The following is a 26236-nucleotide window of genomic DNA, read 5'->3' on the forward strand; positions in this document are numbered from 1 at the left end:
CCCCCCCCCCCCCCCCCCCAGCAAGGTACTGCTGTGCCCTAAGGCCAACAAATTATCTCAAGGGACAGAAATTACACAAACTGGTATAAGTGACCAGAAACCAGTTCAAATCTGTAACACAACAGAAGTTCAGTGCACATTAATCACTTTCAAAATGGCCAAAACCAGTTTAAGGTAAGTCTGATACTACATCCATTCAGATTTAACTGATTTAAGTTAAATCCATTTATTGAACTTCTGTCTTAAATCCCCTCCACATTCAAGGTAACTTGCAGTCCCCTAGCTTCCCAGAATGCTTTGCACCTCTTTTGCAAATCCCCCCTTGCAGTGTGGCCAAGCTAGCCTTGGCCCAAGCTGTCTGCTCCAGCTGAGCAGGGAGGTGTGCTCTAGCACCCCCTGGCCTCTGGCGTGGGCTACTGCAGGCATGTGGCTGCACTTCCAGAATCAAAAGCGAATGTCTGTTCACTTGCTTATTGGTTCAATGTATGCGACTTAGAATAACCTATGAATATTGAATCGATTCAGCCTCAGGCTTTTTGGTTGCTTGTACTTAGCCTAAATGACATGCCAAAGGAAACTGTCCTTTTGGAATGATCGGCATTTTATTTACGGCCAGGCAAAATGCTTGCCTGCCATGCAGTGTTTTGCAGTAAGGTGCTAAGCTTTATTCTGTGATGCTCCTTTCAACCCCCCCTCCAAAAAAACAACAACCCCCAACTTATTGTCTGTGGAAAGTTGTCTCAGCTTGTTTCTGTTATCTGATGAACTCCAGCCAGGGCTTGTAAACCATCAAATTGCCAAAAGCATGTAGAAAAACTTGCTCAGAAGGAAACAAGTTTTCATTTGAGAGAAAAAGATTCACCAGATATCTATTAGCCAGAGGATGAAAAGAAAAACAGAGCCCCTGAGTCAAGCTTAGGTCAGGGCACCAGTAGGAAGTCCAGAAACCTTATCCTTGCCAGCTGGGTGATGCCAAAAGCCTCAGGGGTATACGATCTCTGGATACAGCCTCTGGGCTATGCGTTCAATCCTCTGCCTAGAAGATACCAGGTAGATTTTTCAAGGTCTAATTCCAGCAATGCATATTTTTTACCCATTTAAAAATAAGCTGATTTTTAGCTTCTACATTGCCCAACTTGGATCTGTTTACAATGTGATACATAGGGGAAGTATGAAGTAGCCGTCCATGTAAAGCAGATCAGTGTATACACTTGACACCATCCCTGAAAGTTATACACTGGTTTTCTGATGATTTACATATATGGCAAGGATATTATTTTGACTAAGACTGAGTCATCTGGGAAAGAGAAACAGGTTGAAATGACTCCGGTAGTACCTGTCCCTTCTTGCTTTACAGCTCTTTATTTACGAAGAGGAGAATTATTATCAACTAATAGTTAGTTACACATGCATTAGCCCATCTTTTCTCTGAAGGCAATCTGAGCTCACTTGCTTTTCTTCCCTGCACAAAGAGGGGACCATGCTATGCAACTTTGCACAAACTCTGGGAACAGTAATTTTCATGCACTATTATTGGTGTAACACTTACCACTTTTTGGCCTTGTGAAGAGTTCTCTAGTGTTTCCAAATGGATTTAAGGTCATTATAGCATTAAATTCTGAAATTTGGTCTTATGGCAGGACCTGCCCAGGTTTTCTCCTCTACCTGCTAATCATTCAAGTGTGTCCTGCATTTGGAGATGAACACACGAGAGTAGGTTTACACATGCACATGGATTTTTGTAATACTAAGCAAAAGATCTTTAAAGGTAAATCACTCAAGAGCCAGTAATTTATGTGCATGTCTTTCCTAATGAATCATGTGAAAGACTAGTTCAGCAACTACAGACAAGTCTGAATTACTTGAGTGCAATGAGTCAGTACTGTGCTGAGGATCACCTTCTGGATGCTCTGCTGAATCTCACTTAGCCTTCTGAATTAAATGTTTTTTTCTTTTTTTTCTTTTTTTTTTTTAAGAGCCAAATCCTATTGGCAGTTGCAATGGATGCAAGTCCAATGGTAGTCAAAGCCGTGAAGTCAATGGCAGTACCCAGTCCATGCTAGAGCAAGCTCTGGTCCTGAGAGATTGCACTTTAACAAGACACCGAGTGGCATATTATCCTCGATGTTCTTTTACAGCACAGATAGATGCCTTATTTAGCTTATTGTGGAGTTAACCAAGACTATTTACCCTGGATTTTATGCATTTATTCTCTGTTTGTTTACATGGGCTTTAAATATTTTTCTTAGCTTACAAACAGTTCATCCTGTAACTCTTTCCCAAAAAAGATTCTATTGGTGGTTTTTTTCTCCCCCGCAAGTGATTTAAATCATCATGGGGTGGCAGGGGTGGTGCCTTCATCTAGTAAGGCTTTTTTTTGCCTGCTGAACCAAAAAAAAAAAAAAAAATGTCCAGACTAGATATATATACAAATTAAAATAAATTTCACTGGGAAAGTTTGGGATAAAACTAGTGGTTACTTTTATTCTCCCACCTCACTTTCCTTTATTTTTCTTAGGATTGGCAGAATTATACATAAACTGAGCAGTACACAACCACCTGAAATAACAGGATTTGTACTGTTTTAACTCTATAGGAGTTCATGACTCACTAACAAAAATAGTATACTTCACATAAAAAAATTCAGCTTCATTTCTTAAGACCAGTAATCTGAACCTCTCATTTATTGTGTTTCACGTAGGGGGCCACTTCTCTATTAATATTCTTTCAGTGATCAGCTCCTTATCATAGTCTGCCCTTTTATTTCATGCCAGAAGGGCTTTTTTCCTTAGCTTTGATGAAAATGAAAAGTCTTTCCATGAACAACACAGCAAAAAGAGGGCTACTTTTTAATGTGTCTGTGTTCTCAACATGAACTGCTCTGTGTAAACAATGAGATCTTCTCTTGGATTCAGTGAACCAGATGTTAGTTAAAACACATACTGTACAAAGACAGAAAGGGTCAAACTCCTTCCTAAAAGTCACCTACAGCTTTTATGATTGGCGCAACAGATCTACCATTCAGCTTTTCTGTAACTCAGATGGAGAACACACAAACCAGCTTAGATCTTAAAAACTCCATTCATTTTTTACATTGTTAATGTATAATCATTTTCAATACAAGCATAGTCTCCAACATGACTATCAACTCTTCTTGTACATGAGTTAAATATTACCGATAGATGAAGGTGCCAAGCCCTACATGATTAGTTAACTCTTCCTTTTTCTGTTTTTAAATCAGAGACACAGTCCACTTCTATCAACCCAAAACATCAAACATGCTAACAGGATTCCATTTTGTTCCAGTTGAAACAGACAGCATCCTCCAAAATAAAGGGAGACATGGATTAAGAGGGATGTGTATTAAACCTGAGAATGCTTTCTATTCCTGAAGAATCCAGTTTCAGTCACATGCCTATGAGTATACGTAGATCTTTTGACTCAAAAGAGATGTTTTTCCAGGGGGCTAACAAGGATGTGGGTCTATGATGGTGGGATAAGGACTGAATGGTTTAGGTAATTTCCAATAGCCACGTGCTGGAGTCCTATATTAGCAATTGTTTATTTTGCAGTTTCTCCTTATTACAGAAACAGGGGATAAAATCTGAAAATGTGACATGCAAATATATCTTTATCCCTTTTTCCTCTCAATGCATTAAAACATCATTTTTCACTCATCTGTTGTGAATTTTATTTTGCACAGTAAAGTCCCTACACATACACCAGGCAATTTCTTTGCTGAAAGAAAATACCATAAGTATACCAAACAGAAAAGTTACCACCTCCTCCCCTTCTTTTTTCCTTGGAAAAATTGATTTTTGTGGGTTGCATTGTTCTCTAGCTATGCAAGCAGCCAAAATAGGCTTGTAAAATGATCACTGGTGTGCAAAATTTACAAAAAATTGAATTAAAAAAACCCTGAGCTTAAACGCTACACTGAAATGTCAACTTTTGTTATTTTGGCAATAAAAAGATGCTTTTTTAATATCGTTATCTAACCAAAGAGCTATATATTCTCCAACACCAAAGAAGTTAAGACACCAATAAAATGAGTCAAACACGACTGGATGTAAGAACACCACCCGGGTGTCGCACAAGTTCAGGACCATTTTGTAAGCAAACTGTGAAAGAAGATTTTTTTAACTTGTTGCAACAGGTTGACTTGAGGTTCTCAACGCACCCAATGCCAGATGTGTTTATGCTTCAAGCCTTTATTTGTGTTAGCCCTCAAACTAACTCAAATAAAAACCAGAACCAAGACAATGAGATCCATAAACAGAAGACACGCTATCAGCAATATAAGGTTATGCATGACAAACAGTTCAAGCTACAGAAGCCCTATTCCAAGAGCAACTTTTGGTGAAATTGTTGACAAGGCTATTGCTGGTTTCATCTCTCCCATTCAGCCAAAAAAATCCAAAAACCCCCCCATAACCCATTTCAGATACCTCCTTGTGGCTCCCACAACCTAAAAATCTGTTCCATTGATCTGATGTGTGCCTTTGTTAATAGTTATCTGTGAGGCCTGTTTTCAGTCATCAAAGAACTAATTGGCATACCAGCAACTCAGAAGTCCAAAAAGACCTCTCCCAATCAAAATACCCAAACTGAGTTCCTTCATGCCATCCCTTCCAACAAAAGCCTATATGATTAGACAGTCCTTATAAATGTGCCCTGAGGGTCAAACAACTCTTGGCTTCTTTTCAGCTAAGCAGAGAAGCAAATTCCATAGTGGAATATCTTCCCTTTACAGCTGCCAAGGGTTTGACCCTTGGGACTATTAAGTGAGAATGTTACAGTCAAATCTGATTTGGGATTGCAACACATCATCCAGGCTTGCCTGGAGTATGAAATGAATGGTCAACCACTTAAGCTCAAATTGTAGCTCACTGGAAAATCTGCTTGAAGTTTCTGCAGAGGACCAGCTTTCCCAAAATAGACCCTCTCAGACATGGTACTTCAAAATGGGGTCACAGTGACACCATACTTTCTTGTAAACCAAAAAGACAGATACGCTCCTCCTCATTCATCTTAATAAATACAGAGATTTATTTTTTTAACATTGTTCAAATAATCTATTTGGAAAGAAAATTGCATGCTATCAGTAAAGGTATCATTTCTCAATAAACAGTGCACTTCCAGATGCTGGCAAAATTAAAAAGCTTCCCTTTGCCCCAATTCTGGCAATTATTTGTTTTTCCAAAGCATTTCAGAGCTGACTGCTCCTTTGAAAGGAAGAAAAAAAAAAAAGTATCCTCGCATTACTATTTTGGTTTCCAATTCACTCTGTGAAATCCGAAGGAAGCTCATGGTATTCTCTTCCACTCCATATATTGAAAATTCAATTACAATCTGTTTCACGCAACTTTGATGAAATACACAGATTAGACAATAAAAATCCTGCAGTACAGAGTTACTTTCTGGCAATCACAGAAAGTGTCAATTAATAAAACAGTCCCTCCCATTTCCCCCCACCCCTCCATGGCCAGAATGCTTGGCTTCTTCAATCTGATAGGCTTTTCACACTTATACTCTCTATGGACTAAAACCAAAATCAATTATGTAGCCAAAGCTTATGATGGTACAGTACACAAGGCTGACAGCTTCCTTCTTTCCATGAACAGCGGGCAACTATAACTGATGGAGCTGAACAGGAGGAACAAAATTATATGATGGGAGGAAGTACAGAAGGCTTCCATGTCAGCTATTCTGTAACCATACTCTGGGATTGTGGCTACACAAATTTAAAACGATTAACTGCCCTATATTTAATGCATACAAAGGGTCACGTTCTCAGCTGTGGGAAGGTTATGTTGTTCTTTTGAAATCAGCTGAGGGTTTAAAAGCCTATGACAGCAAGCTCCAAAAAGTGATGCAACTGGTGCTTTGAGCAGACTACAGGGAGAAATCTGGTACACTGAACCTAATTTTACTCTCAGACAAAATCTGGCACAAAATCCTTGTTATTTAGAGGCAGATGGGTTCCAGAGTTGGAGCAGCACTGGACCTAAAAGATGCCATTACAATTAGGAAATAATAAAGACAGGATTCACTACAGAAAACCTCTTCTCAAAAAGAAATCTTTTTGGTCAGCCCTTCTCTTCATATACAGTATAATTTCAGTAAAAATAAAAAAGATACATTTTTAAATTTAATATTAAGGAAGTATAGTATGAAACAGCTTGGAGTTCCTTTTATTAGTTACTGTCCTTTCCTAACATGTGAGCGGTTCTGAAGCGATAATGGAAGAAGTCAGCTAGGCTGTAAAAGTCATTGTGACAATGAGACCTACAATTAAAAATGCCATACTAGAAATCAATCTTCTGCTGCCCTCTTAATGTTATTTGCAGACCAGATTGAGCGGATATTATACTCTACGCATGTATTTGAGTTAACTGCAATTTAGCATCCAGCAGGCAACAGCAAATGCTCGAGTTCCCTCAAGGTGCAAGGGATCCACAGAGAGCAATATAGCACTTGAATTCTGCATTGTGATATGTGGAAAAAAATGAAATTAAATGGAATAGGTCTCCTTGTGTCAAATAAAAATGGGTACCATTAACATCAAGGATTCCCAGTGTAAAGCAGTTTCACCATGCACATCGGACAGCCAGATCCAAAGCAGGGCCTTGACCCTCTACCCATGATATAGTTCTTACGGACTTCAGTGGTGCTGGTTCAGGCCTAATGACAATGGAGTTACAACAATTGTCACTAGCTGAGCATCTAGCCCTGAATATATATTACCACTAAGCCTGACTGTCATAGTAAAGGAACTCATGGTAACTTTGCTTATGAGCCAGGTAGTTGACAGCAAGAGAACTGAAGTGAATCACCAATATGCTGAACCTCAAAAATAAGTATCCTGCACCAATTTCTTCATAAATCACTAAACCCAGGGCTGTGGGTATATGGAGTTGTTCATGAAGTGGTTATACTGAATTACAAATAGAGAGCAAAAGAAACAAAACACTTGAAGAGCTAAGTGGTGGTTATAAAATTTTGTATGAATACAGTCGATAGCATTTTCCATCTTACATCTCTAGAGACAAGTCTCTCATGCTATTTCAAAAGGTCTAATACATTCAAATAGTGATCAAAGTTTAATAGTAAAAATATTTTAAATGATGCATGAGACTACTTTTCCTCCCAAAGCTCTAAAATGAATGTTTCAAGAGTTAATGAATACGAGCCTATCATTCTTATTTTACAGGGACTGAATCTGATGCATGGCAAGATCCAGTAATCTGCCCCACATTATAAAATCAAGATACAGAAAAATTAGATCCCAAGCCTCCTGACTGCTTATCCTGCACCATGCTTCCTCCTGAAGGCTGCTTTACAGAGCTCATTAAACCCAACCATTTTGAGAACTAAAGATACTTGCAGGCATCTCAGACTTTTACATACACCAGGAAAACACATGGCTTTTTCTGGACAGAAGAAAAATTAACTGCAATTGTGTTTACAAGATGTCACTGATACAACTGTTGGCTAAAAACACCTGCATAATTCCATACAGTCAGTGCCGGGAAGCAACAGCTGTGATTGGACAGTCCCATGACTATGATCTCATGATTTACAAACATAATCTGCTACCTATAGCAAGTTCTTAAAGTGATCAAAATGCGATTTTCAGTTTTAAAAAAAAAACCTGCCTGGCTAGACTGATCTCAGGATTTTTCAGGCAAGAAAGCTACTGTTCTGTGAGAGGTCTGCTGTTTGGGAGAGTCCTTGCTTAACTGCAGTCACCAAAAGGAAAAGCAAGCAGGGAATTTAGGCAGTGACTGTTCTTAAAATCAGCAGGTTTTCTGCTATAAAACTACCTCCCAAGATTTTGCTTTACAAAATGCATGAAAGATGATAGGGACAAGAAAGCGTTTTACTCAGCTGTCCTTTACCATTCAGCTGACTACCCAAACAGCCATCCATACAACTGTCTCACATAAGTCTTTGCCAAAAAACATGATGGCTTGATCACAGCAAAAAAAAGGTTAAAACCAAGTTCAATCTTTATCAAGCCACATTTGAAAATAAGTCTTGTAAACATAGCTAGTTGACACATTAGCTCACTCTTTTATCAATAATAATGACTGTATGACCCGTATCATCTTGATATCTAAGAATAAGTGTTTAAGCATGCATGGTAAGCACATAGAATAACATCTCATGAAAAGATTGAAATGTTTAAAATTAAACACATGCTTAAATGTTTTCCTGGATTAGGACATGACTCTCAATACCAACCTTTCCTTAGTCAAATATTACACTGTTATTAACTAGTATTTCTACTTCATATTGATTTTTCAAATAAGCCTGACCTTCCAGAAGCAAAACTGGTGGGATTACATATTGGACAAGTACTAAAAGTTATCAGTTCTATGCAGGACATGAAGACTCGTCCCAAGATGCAGTTAGTATTCATGTATACATTCATGCTACCCGCTTCCGGGCCTGATGCTCTAACATTGGCCCCGCACATTGACATTAAAACCTCCCTAAACTCTCCACTTACAGCAAATTGAGTATCTGCTGAATATCAAAACCAAAGGCCAACCTTCTTCTCCCACCCATCCCCATTCTCTACAGTTTGCTCAGTGTATATGCAAGCTAAGCAAAAAGGAAGCACAGAAGGTTTTGCAGTGGGCTTTTTGCACCCGCTTCCTACTCTGCTGCCTATAATGAAAGCAAATTAGTTCAGTGGTCTCTTTCTCACTGTGCTGTCACACAGGCAGAGCAGGAAATAATCTAGATGGGCAGAGATGGGTTATGTGGGGCACGTTAGCAAGGGCAATTCTTAGAGTAGCCCCAAAACAGAAGTGCTGCCATACTCTCCAGGCCCTTGAACATCAAAGAACAGGAGTGGTACAATAGAGGTAATACTGTCCTGACAACAAGCAGATACAGAAGATAACCATGTCATTTATACTCTGATATTTTCTACATTTAACACCTTGAAAATATGCTAAGCCTGATGAACACAAAATAATTCTTCAACAGCAGTCTAACACTGACTGGTGAGCAATATGTTTGCACTTGGATGGCTCTACATCTTTCAGAGATTTGGTAATGGATAGCTCTTACCCAATGATATGTTTACAATTTACATATTTTGAAACAAGGCCTACAAAGCATATGCCAAAATTTTGGCAAGAGATTGCTCCAATTACTTATCCTTGCAAAGTATGCATATTTTTAAAAAGCAATATTGGATTTGGCTAGGCATTTTGTATTTTTTATTAAATCTTTATTTTCCCTCTCGCTGCCCTTGTTCAGTTTTCAGTTTAGTGGATATTTGGCTCAAAATCTGACATGCATCAATAAACATAGCCCTTTTCTTACAGCTGTTGAGGGTTTCCCCACAAATATTCGGAGGAGAATGTAGAAAAAGAATTCTACTTTTTCTCCCTGCTGCGGTGGCTACAGCCATAGTTTGGATACTTTTGAAATAACTGTCGTGGAATGATACAGTTGTTGAATAACCAGGACATCAACAGTGTAAATTAAGACCAGACAAGGCCGGGTGAATTCAAGTGGCAGAGGGCAAAGTTGTTACAAGTGCTTGGAGGAAAAAACCTGGGGAAAAGTGACGCACACAATGCCCCCTCAATCTCTTCCTCCCCAAGACTGGCAGTAAATCAGATGGTTCTGCAACTGCCTGCTCCAGGAAATCAAGGTACAGTTTTCTGCTGCCCGTTGTCACAAAACTAAAACAATGCAGAGGAAACAAATGTAGAGAGTGCTTCCTTCAACAGTGGTGAAGAGATGTTTCTCAAAGCACAAAGGCAGCGTGTGATGTCTTGGATGCCAAGCAAAGTAAATGCATTTGTATAGTTCAAGGAAGCTGAACAGAATGAATCCTTTCATTTCACTCTTCCTAATTCTGTTGAAACCTTTTAGCTTCCAGTTTGGAGGGATTAGTTTTCCTTGCCATCATTCTACCATGTTGGGAGGAGTAAGGACAGCAACAGCATGAAGTTTTAGCAATTTGGAACCGAGACATCCCAATTAGCCACATATTTCCAGAGAAAAGCAGTGAAACGGGGAAGAACAGATCGTGAACGAACTGCATGGGAAATTTTCTCTACCACAAAGGGAGCAGATGGAGAGTCTGAGAGTAGGACATGGACAGTGGGTATAAAAAATTAACAGGATCTATGTATCAAACTCCGATCAGAGGGCAGAATTCATTCTAGCACAGCATAAGGCTTATGGACCACTCAACTCCCACTTATTCTGAGGATGCAGGTGCAAAGTAAACAGTACCTATGGCTTTGCAGGGTCTCTGTGTGGGCTACGTTTCATCCATGGGCCAGATCGACCCAGTAAAAGTCGCTGTTCCAGTCAGGGGCTCCCTCAAGTATACCATGCTGCTCCAGGCAGACCGGACGGTGCACAGCCACATCTGCACAGTACCAGCTTACCTTGGAGAAGAGCAAACTGGCACGTTTACTCGGAAGTGCTCATTACAGCTGCACTGTTTCTGGTGCGAGGCAGCCATCTTAGACTAATATGACACACTTAAGGATACCAGTAACTAGGCGTAGTAAGTTTAATGAATAGACAGGGCCCTAAAAAGCGTCAGTAGTGACAGTAGAGTGACTGCTTAGTTGCTGTTTACTAAGTATGAGTCTGCTCCGTGAACACCTCCTCTGCAAACAAACCAGTAATGTTTGGATGTGGAGCAGAACCAGACTCCTTGCATGAAAATCAGACTGATACCACTGATGGATGTATCCAGCATGTGTGAAGGAAAATGACACACAGACTGTGCTGTGCAACTTACCTGAACTGCTACTGTTTTGAGCTAGGGCAATAAACAGATCCATATATTGAGTCCAAAATTAATCGGTGACCCCAAATTTCCTGGAACATGAGCAGTAGCAGGATATATTCACAACCACAACTGCACCGATTGCAAAAGTGCTCTTCTTTCTGAAGTCGCTGCAAACAAATCTTTGAGAACTAGCGTACTCATTAACCCTTATGAAAATGCTTCACCAAATAAATTAAGTCAGGTAACATCTGACTGATAACGAGCAATTTTCCAGGAATGTTTCTGTACTCATTAGTACTATATTTGGATAAAGCTAGAGTCATTCCTAGGGCTTAACACTTGAAGCAGAAAAGAATGCACTTTAATTAGAATGCAGGGAAATGTTCAATTTGGTCCAGAGAACAATATTAATCCACCAGCTACATCATACGGGAACTTTTAACGTGAAGCAGTCAAAGGAGAGTTTTACGTATTTTAGTATTAGCTTTCATTTAAATAAAAAACAGGAATTTGCTGAGGAACAGTCCTGGAAATTTTGCATCATATCCTCTGAAGTGGGTCTTTACTCAATGTTCAAGCATAAAGAGAGATGGCTAAGACAGGGTAATGTTCAGGTTTTATTTTTTCCTCTCAGCAGGTGCTGTGTCTAATCACAGCTTTCCTGAAAGCAAAAGTTCCCTGCAGCAGTAAGCAATCTGTTGCAATTGCGAGGTAAAACTTTTTCTGTACCACTGCTGCCAGGTATATGCCAGTAAAGACGACTTGGTAAAACATCAGAGGAACAAATCATGAAAATAAACCCACTCTCTCAAAATAAATGGCATATGGGCTGGCAAATGGAAGAGCCATTATATTTATGCCACACATGTGCAAGCATCTTTGTCAAATAGTTTTAAAATCTATGTCTTGAGTTGGATGTCAAAAAAAATAATAGATTTCAGCCATCGTGTAGAGTTTTCATCAAATATTTTCCCATGTTTCAATCCTGAGGCTTATATTTATCAGAAGCAAGTTACAATAATAAGTGGGACAGGGAGAAGAAAGGCAAAAGTAATCAGAATAATCTTTTGCTCCTACTAATGGAATTATTTTTCCTGTCAATCATTTTTTGTGTGGTTAAAAGCTGATGTAGGGGAAGCTTTTGGAGAAGTTTATATTATTCATGTTTCAACACAGTGTTTATCAACAATCAGGTGCAAGTTGTCCCATCTACCCATCAGCATAAACACAGTAAGACTACATTTTTATGAGACTATTTCCCTACAAGTTGAGATGGTGTTTAGAAGCTAAACAACAGACTTAATAGTGCCAGTACTTTATACTATAAGGAGTACAGATTTTTTTTTCTGTCAAACTAAAGACCATAAATATTGTTAGAGAAAGTAAGTATCTGATGTTTTCCTATCTGGTGCGCGCGCGCGCACACACACACACACACACACACACACACACACACACACTCTCTCTCTCTCTCTCTCTCTCTCTCTCTCTCTCTCTGCTATTGAGGCCATTCCAATTAACAGAATCTTTTTGGTACCCTCCTTTTTGTTGTAAGCACCAGATTCTCAAGTTAATGTTTAAGAAGTCAGTGCTGCTCCATTAAAGGCAAGTTCCAGTGTAATGGCAGAAAATTTGGCAAAATATGGTGTAATAACTTGCCAAATGTAAGAGAGAAGAGGAGAAGCAAGTTAGTAAAACTGTGGTGAAGAAACAAGGTCAGTTTAAACCCGCTGAGGATTTGGTTGATACGTCTCATACATGTATGTGCTTTTTTTCATTCAGGAGTGTGCTAAATGCAAGATCCTTACGCTAGCATCCTATTGTGATACGCCTCTCTGGAATAAACCCAAACATTAGGGAGGCGACTTTAAGGCAGGATTTCCCAAAATATTTAAGTGTCTTAAGGAACTTGAGCCCCAACAAATGGATACATTTGTAAACAGCATTATCTCCAACGAATTATAGCAGGAATGTGAAACTCACTTTGTGTCCTGGGTCCGATCAAGATTGTTGGGCTCCCCACGGGTTTGGGTTACTGGAGCCACTGTCACCATGATGGCTGCTGCCATGGCAGAAGTGAGACAAGCAGCCACAGGCCAGTTGGCCTCTTATTGTGCTAGAGGCAGTACAAGCAGCGTTAGGGCAAGTGGAGGCTGCATGGGCACAGCTCTCGCTTGCTCCCATTACCACCAGTTCCTTAGAGCCTTGAATTCTGTGGCAGGCCGTACCAGTGCTGGTCATACCATCAAACTCCTTGGCCCACTAGTAATCTGCTAGGCTGGATGGATCAGCTCTGCAGACCAGTTTTGGCCCAGAGCCTTATGGCTGACACTTCTAAATTAAAGGATAGAACATTAAATTGTAATTTACAATCAAACTTCCTTTAACATCTGACTGATCATTTCCCCACTCTGTTTCTGTAATAAACAGAATGTCTTCTGAGTGTAGAAGCTGAGTTTTTGGGACTCTCAGTGTTCTTGTTTAGGGTTTTCATTGCAGATTTGTGCCAAAGCCCAAGTAGCAATGAACTTCTTGGCTTCAGACGTCAGCGATGACCATGACAAGGGTGCTCTGACTAAGATTCCCTGAATCACCCATTTATTTATCAGTCGCACTAGAATAAATATTGACTGTTCTTTGAACCGTCCTCTGAAAATACAAACATACTAAAAGGCTAAAGAAAATCAAAGCCACTGGATAAATATGAAAAAGAGCTGGCTATTTGCTTATGGATTATCTTGCTGAATTTTAGATTCCCAATATATCAAAGTCATGGTATTTGAACAATAACCTTTATTAAGGAAGATTCTATACCACATTTATGAATTCGGCTGGTCCTAGTTTTGATTGTTATTTTAAAAATAATATTTTTGAACTGGCAAATCCTAAAGTAGCTTCTTAAAAAAAAAACAAAACAGAACAACAATCCATCAGGACATTTTCTTTTTACAGTCAGATGTTGTCTGAAAGATTCTAGGGAACTTTTCTGAAAGGACATTAAAGATGTACATTAAAAAAAGTTATTTAAAGGTCTATGGTACTTTTCTGAAGACTATAACTCTGCTACGGCATCCTTGGCTATAGGTTCCTTCTTCCTCCTTCCCTGCCATCAGGCAGCACAATTCAAAAGCCATCCCTATCAAATTAAAACCAGCCTCAATTTTTGTATGTCCAACTTAAATTGTAGGTGCTCACCACTGAGTATTGAGGATACTCTGCACATCTCTAGAACAACCCCTCTTACATCCCCAAAGTGCTTGGCCACTGAGATTTGAAAACTGGAGCTATTGTCAATTGGGCTGCAACCTTCCTAGAAGTGCAAGCATAGCGATGGAAGTTGAAGCAAACTTATGTGTGTGCGTATTTTATTTACGTACACATCTGCAGACGGATTTTGAATTCTGCAAAAGGATCCAACCCGCATTAGTGAAAGTTATATAGCCTGCATTATACTGGCAGATGTCATGGTTACTTGTGGCTCTAAATTTCTGAAAATATGCAGTTCATCTGCCTATTCTATAGTAAGAACATGAGCAAGAATAAAAAGCAAACAAACAGACCAAAAAAACCCCAAAGCAAACCAAACAGCATTAAGAGTTGTAACAGGTTGTCAAGGCCATCATTTTCTTTATACTCGTAGCTAACTGAATTACAGCAGTGTATTCTAATGTGTTTTAACAAAGTTAACATCATAGGAATAAAATATATTCTTTAAAGCAAATGGCTTTCCTTGATGCTTTCCTTTCACCAAAAGACACTCACGGAAATTACTGAATGAAGTAACTAGAACTTTTCCATACAACAGTATACAAGGTTATGCCAATGTAGTGCATCTACTCTACAAAATATAGGCTTGTGCAAAGGCATTCTGCCATGCAAAAAGTATTTTCCCTTACAGCTCAACCATAACGGAAATTTTTTTCAATGTTATTAAAATGAATGTAAATTAAATCTTATGTTAAAGCTAGAGCTTGCTTTACTTTGATTCTAAAGTCTCAGTTCTCTTCACTTGAGGCAGGAATACCCTGCACAGAGGAGAAAAATCTTCACTGATATTGTTTCATTCTAGTCAGGGGACTTGGACTGTGTTTCCCCAAACTCCTGGCTCCCCAAGGAAAGTAGGAGTCAAACAACCTCAATTTGTAGACCTTTCAATACCATAAGGAGAGGAGGGAGAATCCTATGGGTGCTCCTGGCTTGTGCTCATCCCTCTGGTCCATTTAGAGCTGTCCTCCCAGCTCACAACATGAAAATAAAGGAGAAAGTCTGAGAAGTCCAGTGAAATATATTTCTCCATTTCTTCTTGCTTTAGGCCAAAGATATACATGTACTTGCACAGTTCTATCCTTTCCAATTTTGCAGTCCATGCAACACGTATTCCTTGTCTGAAGTCCATAATACTTTGCTAACATTTTCTTCCAGCGTGTGGCAACAAAATGAACCATAAGTACATTATTAAAGAGGATCATCTCATTACAGAAAGTTTCCAAAATAATGCCCACGTCATAAGGCTCATTGTACAGTTGTTCTATTTTGCCATCAAAGCAAGATATTAAAAAAATTGCTAAACTTAATAATATACTTCAATATATATGTTGTAGGAGTATGACGAATGATGACATGGAATGTAAATAAACAGTATAGCTACAAAAAGGTAAAAATATACAACTACATAAATGCATTTTATTTTCTTTTTAGTTACCTAGTAGTGTCCCAGTGTTTTTTTTCCCCCCATCCCTATTAACCAAGAACAGGGTAGGATGTAAAATCAAGAGCAGGAGGAAATATAAACAAAAGGGAAAAAAAGCACAAGAACATAAAAAACTTTGAAACAACCAATGAGGAGGAGGGCAAGAAGTGTATTCTAACCTGCCTGTTACGTAGGATGCAATACATAGCTAGCTAAGGACCACTGGCAATGTATAGGGGGTGCCCACGGGTGCACATGCACCCCCTGAGATTGGCAGTGCACCCCCTGAGGTTGACTGCTGCTGATGCTGCCGGCAGTCGCTGCTCTCCACTCCCCCCTCACCACCAACACCATCGGTGGCACCTGCAAGAGCTCCCCACTCACTGCTGCCAACACTGCCACCGCCACCTGTAGATGGTTGCCGTGCCCCACCCAGCCTCGGGAGACACATGACGTTCATGTTAAGGAGAAATGTCTGGTGTACTACTACCCAATTCTATTTATTGGTATTCTTTTAAATGCAGCTCCTCTACACCAATACAAATTTCACATTTCATTTTTAGAGGTGCACCGATACATTGTTCCATATCATATGAGCACCAATAAAAAAAAAAAATTGACATTATGGGGAATTGGCTTTTTTTTGGCCGATGTGGCTGATAACGTCACTGATAAATGCCACATGCATGTGCGTAGACCTCAATTTGTAGACCTTTCAATACCATAAGGGCAAAGATACTGATGGGAACCTTCCGTGCAGTGTGCGAGTGTGAGGGTGAGTGGTTCCCATCCGTATCTTTGCCCAACATGGGCTGTGTGTTTTACAGTCATGCTCAGTGTAGACTGCTTTTCATTAACTTCATAGCTAGTTCCCATTAATGAGCATGTATTGCTTTTGGCAGCAGTTTAATGATAGACAGTGTATTTAATAAGGTTTTCCTTGTACGAGAATGTAAGATGAAAGGCTTGTCCCCTCATGTTGACTGGGGGAGAACTCCCACCCCTCATAGTTCAGTAAATATGGTAGCTGTAAAAAAGCCTATTTTAAAATTGAATTACACAGGTAATTTACACAATAAACAGGTACAAAAGTGATGGACAAGGACAGAAAAAGTTTCAGAAATAAAAGGGAAACTGATTGAATAACAATGATTGTCTGCTGGGAACTACTCCCTTTGCTGATTGGATGCGCTGAGAACAGGTCCAGAAACTAGAGTTCAAGTCTTGCTATGGACCAGTGTTGAAAGCTACCTCTGATAGACCCAGTGTACAATAAGTACCTGGCCATTCAGGCGAGTGAGGCAAAGGCAACCAGAAATTATGCTAACCCAACTACTCCTTTCCATACTGTTGAATAGAAAAACTGGCATGCCCTAACTATGCTTGCCTGATGAGCTATTCAGCTCAGGTGGACTTCTGGCTGAGGTTGTTGGTTTTTTTATTATTATTATTACTACTATTATTCACTCCATTGACTATACATTATTATAGTCCTTAATCTAGAAAACATGTCTTTACATCACTCTACCCATGAGAGATCACCTTGATTTCAATGGTCAAGTGAAGTTAGACACGCATGGAAACAAAATCATATCCTTGAACATGAGACTTCAATTCCTCTGGAAGTCAAACAAAGTTGAGAGTACTCAGTACCCTGCAGGGGCAGACATTAATGACTCATTTTTGCCCTCAATTATATGAGCTATGGAGGATGAGACTAAACTCCAAAAGGAAAATATCTGGTAAGTTGCTTGACTATATGAAGCCAGTTTCTTCACTCACTTATATTGGCTCAGTAGTGGGACTATTCTCTGTTCCAACACTATTTGGCTCATGGAGTTAAAAAAAAAGTATTCAGCTAGCAAGCATAAGATGTTCCTGTGCTAGCACATATGTCACTGAGGAGTGACATATTAAAGTTTAATTCTGATAACTTACTTTTGCTTGCCATTTGCATAAAAATACTTTTAAAAAACCCCACATAAACAGATTTTTGTAAACGCACTGAACAGATGTGCAGTAATAAGTAAACATTTATCAATGCTTTTCCTACTTAGTCGGCTATGAAGTAAAACCACAGGGCAAATACTGTATTAAGGAGCATACAATTTTGCACATCTACCTTGGAAACGTTATGCTAGATATCTTTGAAAGCTCACTGTAGCATAGAAAATTAACTTGATTATACACCAGGCTTTTTAGCAGACAGAAGTGATTATGTATTGTTTGGCACGGGCTAAATTTAAAGCTTTAGTTCATCTGAAGAAAATACGTTTTTTCAACAATGGGTTGAGAATTCATAGCTTCAAGACAGCACTGGTTAATATCACTGTAAATGAAGAAAAAAATGTATGACTTTCTAGTATCTTGTCATGACATCTGTTTCAATGAAAATAATGAGAACCTTTCCTGAATGCTGAAGCCTGTCTTTTACAGGAGGCATCTCAGTTACAGTGATGCACTGTATAAGAGGATGAATGAATTATGGCCCTAAGTGGGTGTTTAGTTTGATATTCTACCAATATTTTTAGTTGATGGAAACTTTAGCTTGTACAGAGAAAGGTTCCAAAAGAATAAATGTTATCACCAGATGTCACCCTGTGGGATATACCCTCAAGAATTATGTTTCCCCTTGTAATGTGTAAAGTTGTTCAATGTGTGGTGCCTCTGCAAGCATTATGGGACAGTATGTTCTTTCTTGTTAAGCTGAAAGACAAAGCATTTAATAGATGATAACATTTAAATCTTCTGATTGATAAAAATCTCGTAACTACTGCCCTTCATACATATGCACATGAAGGTTTATCAAATGACTAGGCTGTTTTTTTGCAGGGGGGGGGAAGGATTTGACAGTGGGATCTCTAAAGAAAACAACATAGAATAGTCTAAAGAAAAACAGGCTGGTATTCTACATGTAGTCATGATTGCAAGAATTATATTCTTAATATTCAAAAGCACTCTGACATTGACCAAAAACTCCAGGCAAAACAAAATTAGTCAACTGTCATACCACCCAAATGTATCGCTAATTTTACAGATGGGAAGGCTAAGACAGAAATTAAGTAGTTTTCACAGATCATCACCTAGATTTATTCAGACTTTGTGGCCCTCATACTACCTCATAAATATTAGCAGTGTGAGAAACGGCCCGTATTTGATTAGGATTCAGCCCAAATCAGGGACAGAGATTTGATTTGTTGATTCTGATCACTGTACTGATTCGATTCAGCTGAATCCAAATCTGAAGATTTGATGCCGATTCGGAAAAATCAGCAATTTGGCTGTAGACACAGCTTTAAATGCCTTTTCTACATACCTTGAGGTATCAGGCATGACCCGTGAATACTGTGGTGCTGGGGCAGATAGACCATCCCACAGCAGCACGGGGGGGGGAAGAATGACCCACATGCTCAGCAATGAACCTGGAAGTGTACCAGAACTAACTCTGATCCACTTCCAGGTCTGCCGCGGAGCACATGGGAAACTCCCCCAGGCTCAGTGATCAGACACAGGGGGACCCCTGGTGCCTCCCAAGACCCAGGAGGCACCAGTTGCCAAGCTGGGTAACGGAGAGGGGGCTGGCGGGGGCGGGGAGGGTCCCGCGCACTCCCTGCCAGACCCAGAATTGGACTGTAAGTGCTTCTGGTCCACTTCCGGGTCTGCTGCCAAGCACATCGGGGACCACTCCTGTGCTCCTGTGGGATGTTCCATCTGCCCCAACATCTCAGCATTCACAGGCTGCCTGGTACCTTGAGGCTGAGTCTATGTTCAAATCATCGAATCCTTCCAAATTGATTAAGAGGATTAAAGGGTCTCCTAATTTGATTCAGATTTGGAGATTCAGCCAAATCAGTGACCGAAGCTTTGCACAGCCCTAATAAATATGCCATTTATCAATTTGATCTGCTCAATTCCAATACATGCTCATGCTTCATTTTATCACCATTCTCAGTGAAAACTATAATGAAAGCTAGCGTATCCAATAAGACCAGTAAGAGCTTGTCATGTTTAACTGACACTCATATTGGAGGAAAATGACTGGTACAGAGCTGAAATTTCCAAGCCATTGCCTGTAGTCTTATTTACTATGAGACCACATCTATTTTAGAAATATTATATCTTTATTGTAATATAGACACAATATATTATATACTAAATATTATATACTATATGCAATAATATGTGCGTGTGTGTATATAAGTAAAATATATGGTTGTATAAAATATACATCCTATATATTATATAAAATAGATGTATATCGCATATAAATTTGTATATGAGGCCAGTCTCAACAGATATTTGACAGCTGAACTGGATGACTGACTTGGACAATAATATCAGTTCCAAACTCTTGGTCTCTGCAAAAACCTGTTTTAAAGATCTTATCAACCCTTCTTGTGAAATGATATATTGTGTTTTCCACCAAAAGTATTCATTTTTGCTGCCACACATACAAATTCTGCCATGCAAAGAATTTGTTCACAAACAGTTTCTTACAGCTTAAACATACAAGAGGGCTGTTTTCTTCCATCCCTCAGGTTCACTCAGAGACCTGCAACCCTCTTAGGACTAAACAGATGTTCAGTATGAATTCCTGTAATCAGCAGCACACTGAACATATTTTTAAAAACATGTTTCCCCAGAACTGGTTAGAAAACAGATCTCCCTGAAAAAAAAAAGAGTTTTCAAGAAGGAAGTCTTTTGAGTAAACTTCTGTAATAAGGAACAGGGAAGTACACGAAGGGAACCACTCCCTTTTACTTTTAATGTACATGGAGGAAGATTAATTATTCTTGATAAAAATGTCAGTAAATAAAAAAAGTTAAAGGGTCAGTATACCTAGATTAATTACTTAAGAATTAACAGTATGCAACTGCATGAACCACCAAGTTTATCTATTATAATTCACATTTAAAAAAAAGAAAGGAACACACACCCATTCGACTGTAAGGGCCCTTCAGTCACACACTATATGTGAAAAATGAAAGGGGCTAAAAGTCAAAAAAGACAATTTCTGAATGCTTATCCCAAATCTGAGTTCAGGAGACATGAACCAGTTTTAAGATCGTTGAAGACACCATTGCTCCAAATCATAAACACTGTCTTCTGCCCACTAGTCTGAGTAGTGACATACAGTGGACATCCTTTTCTTTTTCCCCGGCTTTCCAAAAAAATCTGTTGTATAGTAGCATTAGTAGAAGGATGGCTGTGATTTCCCCCAGATGCAACAGCATTTTGCAGCATGTATTCTAATGGCAGGCAAGTAATGTGTACTTCTTTGTAGACAGAATATGTGACCATGTAGTACAAATATTTTATTGGCATGCATTCTAAATGAACTGCGTTACTTAAGAATGGCAAAGCCACATATACAGACCATCCCAAATAAATGCCAGTAAATCTTTATACTATGCCCCAGGTTTTGAATATAGATAATGCATTTTCCAGAGAAAAGTGTGAAAAGTATTACAATCATTGGTTTCCACATACCTTTATCTCCAAATCTGTCATACCAACCCATAACCATCCTTGGACTCTAACCTTGACAAGTTTCACAATCTCTGAAGCGGTTTTTCTATTAAATAAACCCCCAGCATTTTCTATTTTAGAGCTCACTGTCAATGCCTGATGAGGGAAGAAGAGGAAAAGACTTCTAGATTTCTACTGCAATTCTGTGCCAAAGGAAACAGAACAGAACCTGTTTCTGCTCCTCATAGTTCAAATAGTGGCCTGGACATCCCTCGTTTGCTGTGGTACTACTAGGTTATAAAAGTGTTCTGGGACAGTGGCTGTTTTTTCCTAATACACTGGTATACGCTGAAGACAATGGAAATTAATGACTCCTTAATGGGACCCCTGAGTGATATACAAACGACTCATAACGATAATGAGCAAACAAACAAGACCAGCTGTTCGCAAGCTCAGAGGTTTGGAATGCTAGACACAGTCCCAGCAAAAAGGATTAGTGGTGGGGTGCAGGTGTGGCAGTCACATGGCAAATGCACTTTACCATGAGGCTCTACAGATTATAACCCTCACCACCACATGCCTTCAATCTGTAAAGAGTTTTGAGGCTGATCACGAGCTACCACAGTGTCTACATTACCATAACAGAGTATTCAGTGTTGTTTAAATATCTTTACTGATCATAGTATGAAATCAGCCTGCATTCTCCACTGCACATTCATAAAGCTTTCATAATAAACATATGTAGCAGAGGTATAATTTCCCCCCACCAGTAAAGGCCTGAAAAACTTAACCAGGATCCCTGGTTATGAGTTTCTCCCATTTTCTGATTAAAAAAAAGTAATCCCAAATCCACATTTTCCATGAGTTAAATGAAACACCACTAATATATGCATGTATATATAGTGGTGTTTCATTGTAACCATGGGAAAATGTGGATTTGGGGTTAGGCATGATATAGGCCTATATATATCTATAGGCATTTCACTGGACTGCACTATTAATTAACAAAATAATATTCAGGGAGCTTAAAGTGCAAATGCTGGGCAACTGATTTTGAAATTACAGTGAAATCATTCACATGCAGTATCAGTGTCCACAGGTTTTCCTGATACATATAGGCTGCTTGCGGATGTAAGGGGTGGTGCTTTATTTTAAACTCAGCACGCTCCTGTGCCGAGCCCAGCGCATGCCCAGAAGAGGCATCATGTTAGCTGGACCCAGCTTTCCCAACGTCTGTGTAGATCGGGTGCTTTAGTGGGGTTTTGGTGCTTTTATCTAATAGCTGATTGAATCAACTTTAGATAGAAGCACCAAAAAGTCCTGCTGAAGTGCCAGATCTTTACAGACACTGCGGAGCTGGGTACAACTTAACGTGATGCTGCTTCTCGTAAAGCATGTTTCCTACCCCCTCTCTCACACACCTGTTAGCACCCATATTGTTAGGATGCAGCAGGGTAAGGTTTTTTGTTTTTTTTTAAAATCAGCATAGCAAAATGAGCATTTAGTCATACAAGTCCTGTTATTGGGAAGAAGAGATGTACTATTAGTTCCTTGGACGTTTTATAGAAAACACGGTATACTAATAAGCGAAATGATTAGACTCAGATACTGGCAAAGATCCTTCTCTGTGCTTTTTGAGACTATATGAAAGGGGTATAGGTAGAATTTTCAAAGCCAAGCGAGTCCCCTGACTTTCCATGAAACCAGCTCCACAGCATCTAAAACCCTCTTAAAATTGGGACTTCATCACTTTTTAAACTTCTACCTAATATCCTTCAATGTTCAGGGCCTAGTCTATTTGTGTAGTCTGTAATTACAATAAAGAAATGGGGGTCACGACACCTGGGTTGCATTCTACTACTACCTTCCACTCTGATGTGCTACTGAAATACGGTCTCTCAAGTTCGCCCACGTATAAATGAATGTAACAGAGAAGTGAAAGTTAAGATACAGCTATAATTCCTTGAAAACTGCAATTAGGAAAGTGTGTAACTGTAAAATAATCAGTGCATTCAGCATCAGCGCAACAACACAGTTACACTGCTATAAAATTTGCTATATACTATTACTGCATTTATCTGAATCTAAGACAAGGTCTCCCCCCATTCAGTATGGTAGGGAGGGGGGGTCTGTCATCTTGGATTTCAGTACAAGGCAGTATGGAAGCAGGGGCAGGGGGAGCAGGCAGCTGCAGGGGCTCTGACTGCAGCCCTGGCCTGGGTTTAGGGTAGTAGCTGCAGCTGCTGCCCTGTCCACTGCCCTGCTCTGTACCAGCACCCCAGGGCTGAGGTCAGAGCTGCCTCCACCACCATTGCTACTGTTGGGCCAGGCAGGATGTCCATTCAAAAACTTAGTCAGCAGGGTTATTTTACTGTTTGCTGGTTTAAATGGATATTTTATTTGGATGACATTTTACCAAGAAGAAAGCCAACGAGCAACTCTTCCTTGAATACTGAGAAAAGCCTCTTTTTCATTTCTGTGCTTTGATACATATTGGCTACAGGATACTGCGGTTACATTAAACCATAGATTACAAGACTCTAAGGTCAAGTACTTTGTACTACTATTTGCTCGCAAAGTATCATGCACATATTTGATGCTAGATAAATACTGTATTTACCCAACTCCAAGACGACCCCGCAGCAATTAGATTCTACGCACGGAAAATATATACATGTTGCAGTTGTCCATATCTAGAACCCAACTCTCTGAGGGTCACCTTAAATTCATCCTCCCTACTGCTCCAATGGGGAAAGCAGTAGCAGGAAGGCAAGCAACAGCAGGGGACAGGGGTGTGGGAGAGTCTATCAGCCTCTGCCCCTTTCCCCTACCCCACACTTTCCCTCCACCATTTGCCCATTGCCTGACCCCACTGCCTGCCACCCCCTCAAATGTCTGTGCTTTCCAGCCCCTGCTCTCATTTGCTACTTGCTGCCCACCCTTCCCATGCCTAGTCCCCACAGCTACTACCATACTTAAAGTGTTAAATAACTCCTTCGCAATCATCACATGAATGATCTAGACAGTACATATGCTCTTGTAAGTAGCCAAGCAGAATGTTTTATTACGTGGATTTTCATTTTTTTCATTTCCAGATGAAAATATGTGAGAGTGCAATGGAAATTACATGCAGGCAGCACAGCTTTCTTTCTCACTTCACTGTCAAATCAAAAGCAGACAACAGCAGTAACAACAGCAACTTTTCTTTTCCGTTGCTGTTGTTTCAAGTGGGCAGCGGAAGCTGTTAAAGCCTAAATAAACTCTGACCATTAGATAACGGGGCCATTATTACACTGTAGGACTTCCTGAATGGCCTAGAAAAACAGACAGCACTTGTTCCTGCCAGAAGGAAAGGAAACAGAGGATGAGTGCTAACTAAGTATGGAGGCAGCTTTCTCTCCCACCCTCTCCCCCACCACTCTATGAAGCCAAAGCCAAGGGAAAAAAAAAAGTATGTTTCTATTGTGCGGCATGAAACCCACACATTTCACACATCATTCCTACTCAGTACACCAGCTGCTTCCCCATTCCCCAGCTGCACCGCAACGCATTCCAGCTACAGTGCTGCCAGCAGAGTCCCAGTGGCGTTGTAAATGCAAAAGAAAGGAAACTAACCACAACCCAGAACCAGGCTTTCATGCATGTGTGTGGAGGGTAGAGCCTAGAAATACCCACAGCAGCAAATCTGCTTAAAAAATTAACTGGGCAAGGAGGAGGGAAAACAGCTCTTCCAGTGAACCTAAATGTCTCACATCTGGCATTAGAATTAAAAGCACAAAGCGGTAGAAAACCTGACCCACGTACAGACACAGTGCTACAAATTTTATCCCAAACGTTTTACAAGGATACAATTGGCTGACAGATATAAAACACTCTTCACACCTTTCTCCATCCTTGTTTTCCACCAGCAAATTGCCCATCTGCACAATGACCTTGCATTCACTAACAACGTATAAAATGTTATTGCACACTTGAGCCATCCTGACAAAGTAGGTTCCGTATTGTTAACATTTTGGGGACTGTTTTATCTGAATATTTGGAGATATAGCCTCTGTGCTAAGTCTGTAAGAGTCATTTAGGGAAAAGCCTAGATTGCTGGTGTATACTACAAATGTCCAGGCTCTGCTCAAGTCTCATAAAAACATTCACTTGGGTTTTTTAAAAGGAGAATGCACCGAAGAGGCAGATCACTCACCATCACATTTGAAAACAGGTGCGTTTTGCATTCTAAATCCATTCTTCTTCCCTCATATCTTTTAAATCTTTCCTTTCCATTTCCTCCTTCTCCGTCACACATCATCTACTAAAAATCTCCATCTTTGGTATCTCAGCTTCTCAGTTCCCTCAGGTCTTACAAAATGCTACTGCTGCCGCTGTCGTCTCTGATGTTTTATTGGATGTTAAATGCGTCCACTGGCTTTTATCACACTGAGCTTCTTACCTGTTATTCTGGTTCCTATACAGGTACACCAGGCCCACTTTCCCTCTCATTTTCTATGTTCTTCTCTTGTCATCTTCATTCTAGTCTAAGCCACTCACCTAAGTAACTTTTAAGGGTACTCCAACTCCTATATCCTCTGAGACAGACTCTCTGATGCCTGTTGCACCTGAGCTCTCTCTACCCTCCGCACAACCTTTGTCATCCGTATCTACTCTTTGAAAAGACACATTTCTTTTCATGAGACCACTGGCAATAATTGATCTGTGGAAAAAAAAAAAAATCACATTCTCCTCTGTGCTATCATACATCTGTCAGGGTTATTAGGTGAATTGCAACTAGGAAATGAATTACTTGACTAACTGGTCTTCTTACGACTTTTGCTCCGCAGTGCAACAGCCATCAGTTTAACCAAGAGTCACATCAGGAAGCTCCCATGCTTGAAAACCAGAGTCCCCTGCTAGAGGCAGGCTCTCTAAGTAAAGATTGTGACAAGCTAATATCCTCTGTGAATCCGGCACAGAGGAACACACACACACACACACACACACATTAAACACTGGCTTACAACAGGGGTGTCATATTCACCCCAGGCTAGGTCAACAGGTCTGGGGGCAACAGCAGACTGGGTGTACCTGCACAGCCCTCGCTTATCCCCTCCCATCTAGTGATGGTCATGTCCATTGGGGCCCAAAGACCCCAAATTCTGCAACAAGACACATCCCACTATCCCTCTCCCCATATTCTGGTAGCCTGCTGGACTACCAGTGGGCCAGGAAGAACAGTTCTACAGGCTGACTCTAGCTCATGAGCCACATGCATTTGAAGTTCCTGGTTTACAATAAGCTACTGAATGAGGTTT

The 26236-nt window shown here is 40.0% G+C and overlaps 1 protein-coding gene and 1 long non-coding RNA gene across 2 annotated transcripts in view; one reads left to right on the top strand and one right to left on the bottom strand.

Annotated features, from left to right (window-relative positions):
• Positions 1-7787, top strand: part of LOC109291887 — a 61434-nt gene extending 53647 nt beyond the window's left edge. The window contains exons 3-4 of the long non-coding RNA XR_002095973.1: positions 5625-5711; positions 7214-7787. This is a non-coding gene — a long non-coding RNA (uncharacterized LOC109291887). The remainder of the gene's footprint in view (positions 1-5624; positions 5712-7213) is intronic.
• The window catches only part of EGFR (epidermal growth factor receptor), a 319504-nt gene that overhangs the window by 135788 nt on the left and 157480 nt on the right, over positions 1-26236 (bottom strand). The gene's annotated exons all lie outside the window — the stretch shown is intronic.

Source organism: Gavialis gangeticus, unplaced genomic scaffold, assembly GCF_001723915.1.
Source record: "Gavialis gangeticus isolate Ggan-Ray unplaced genomic scaffold, GavGan_comp1, whole genome shotgun sequence".
Lineage (NCBI taxonomy): Eukaryota > Metazoa > Chordata > Crocodylia > Gavialidae > Gavialis > Gavialis gangeticus.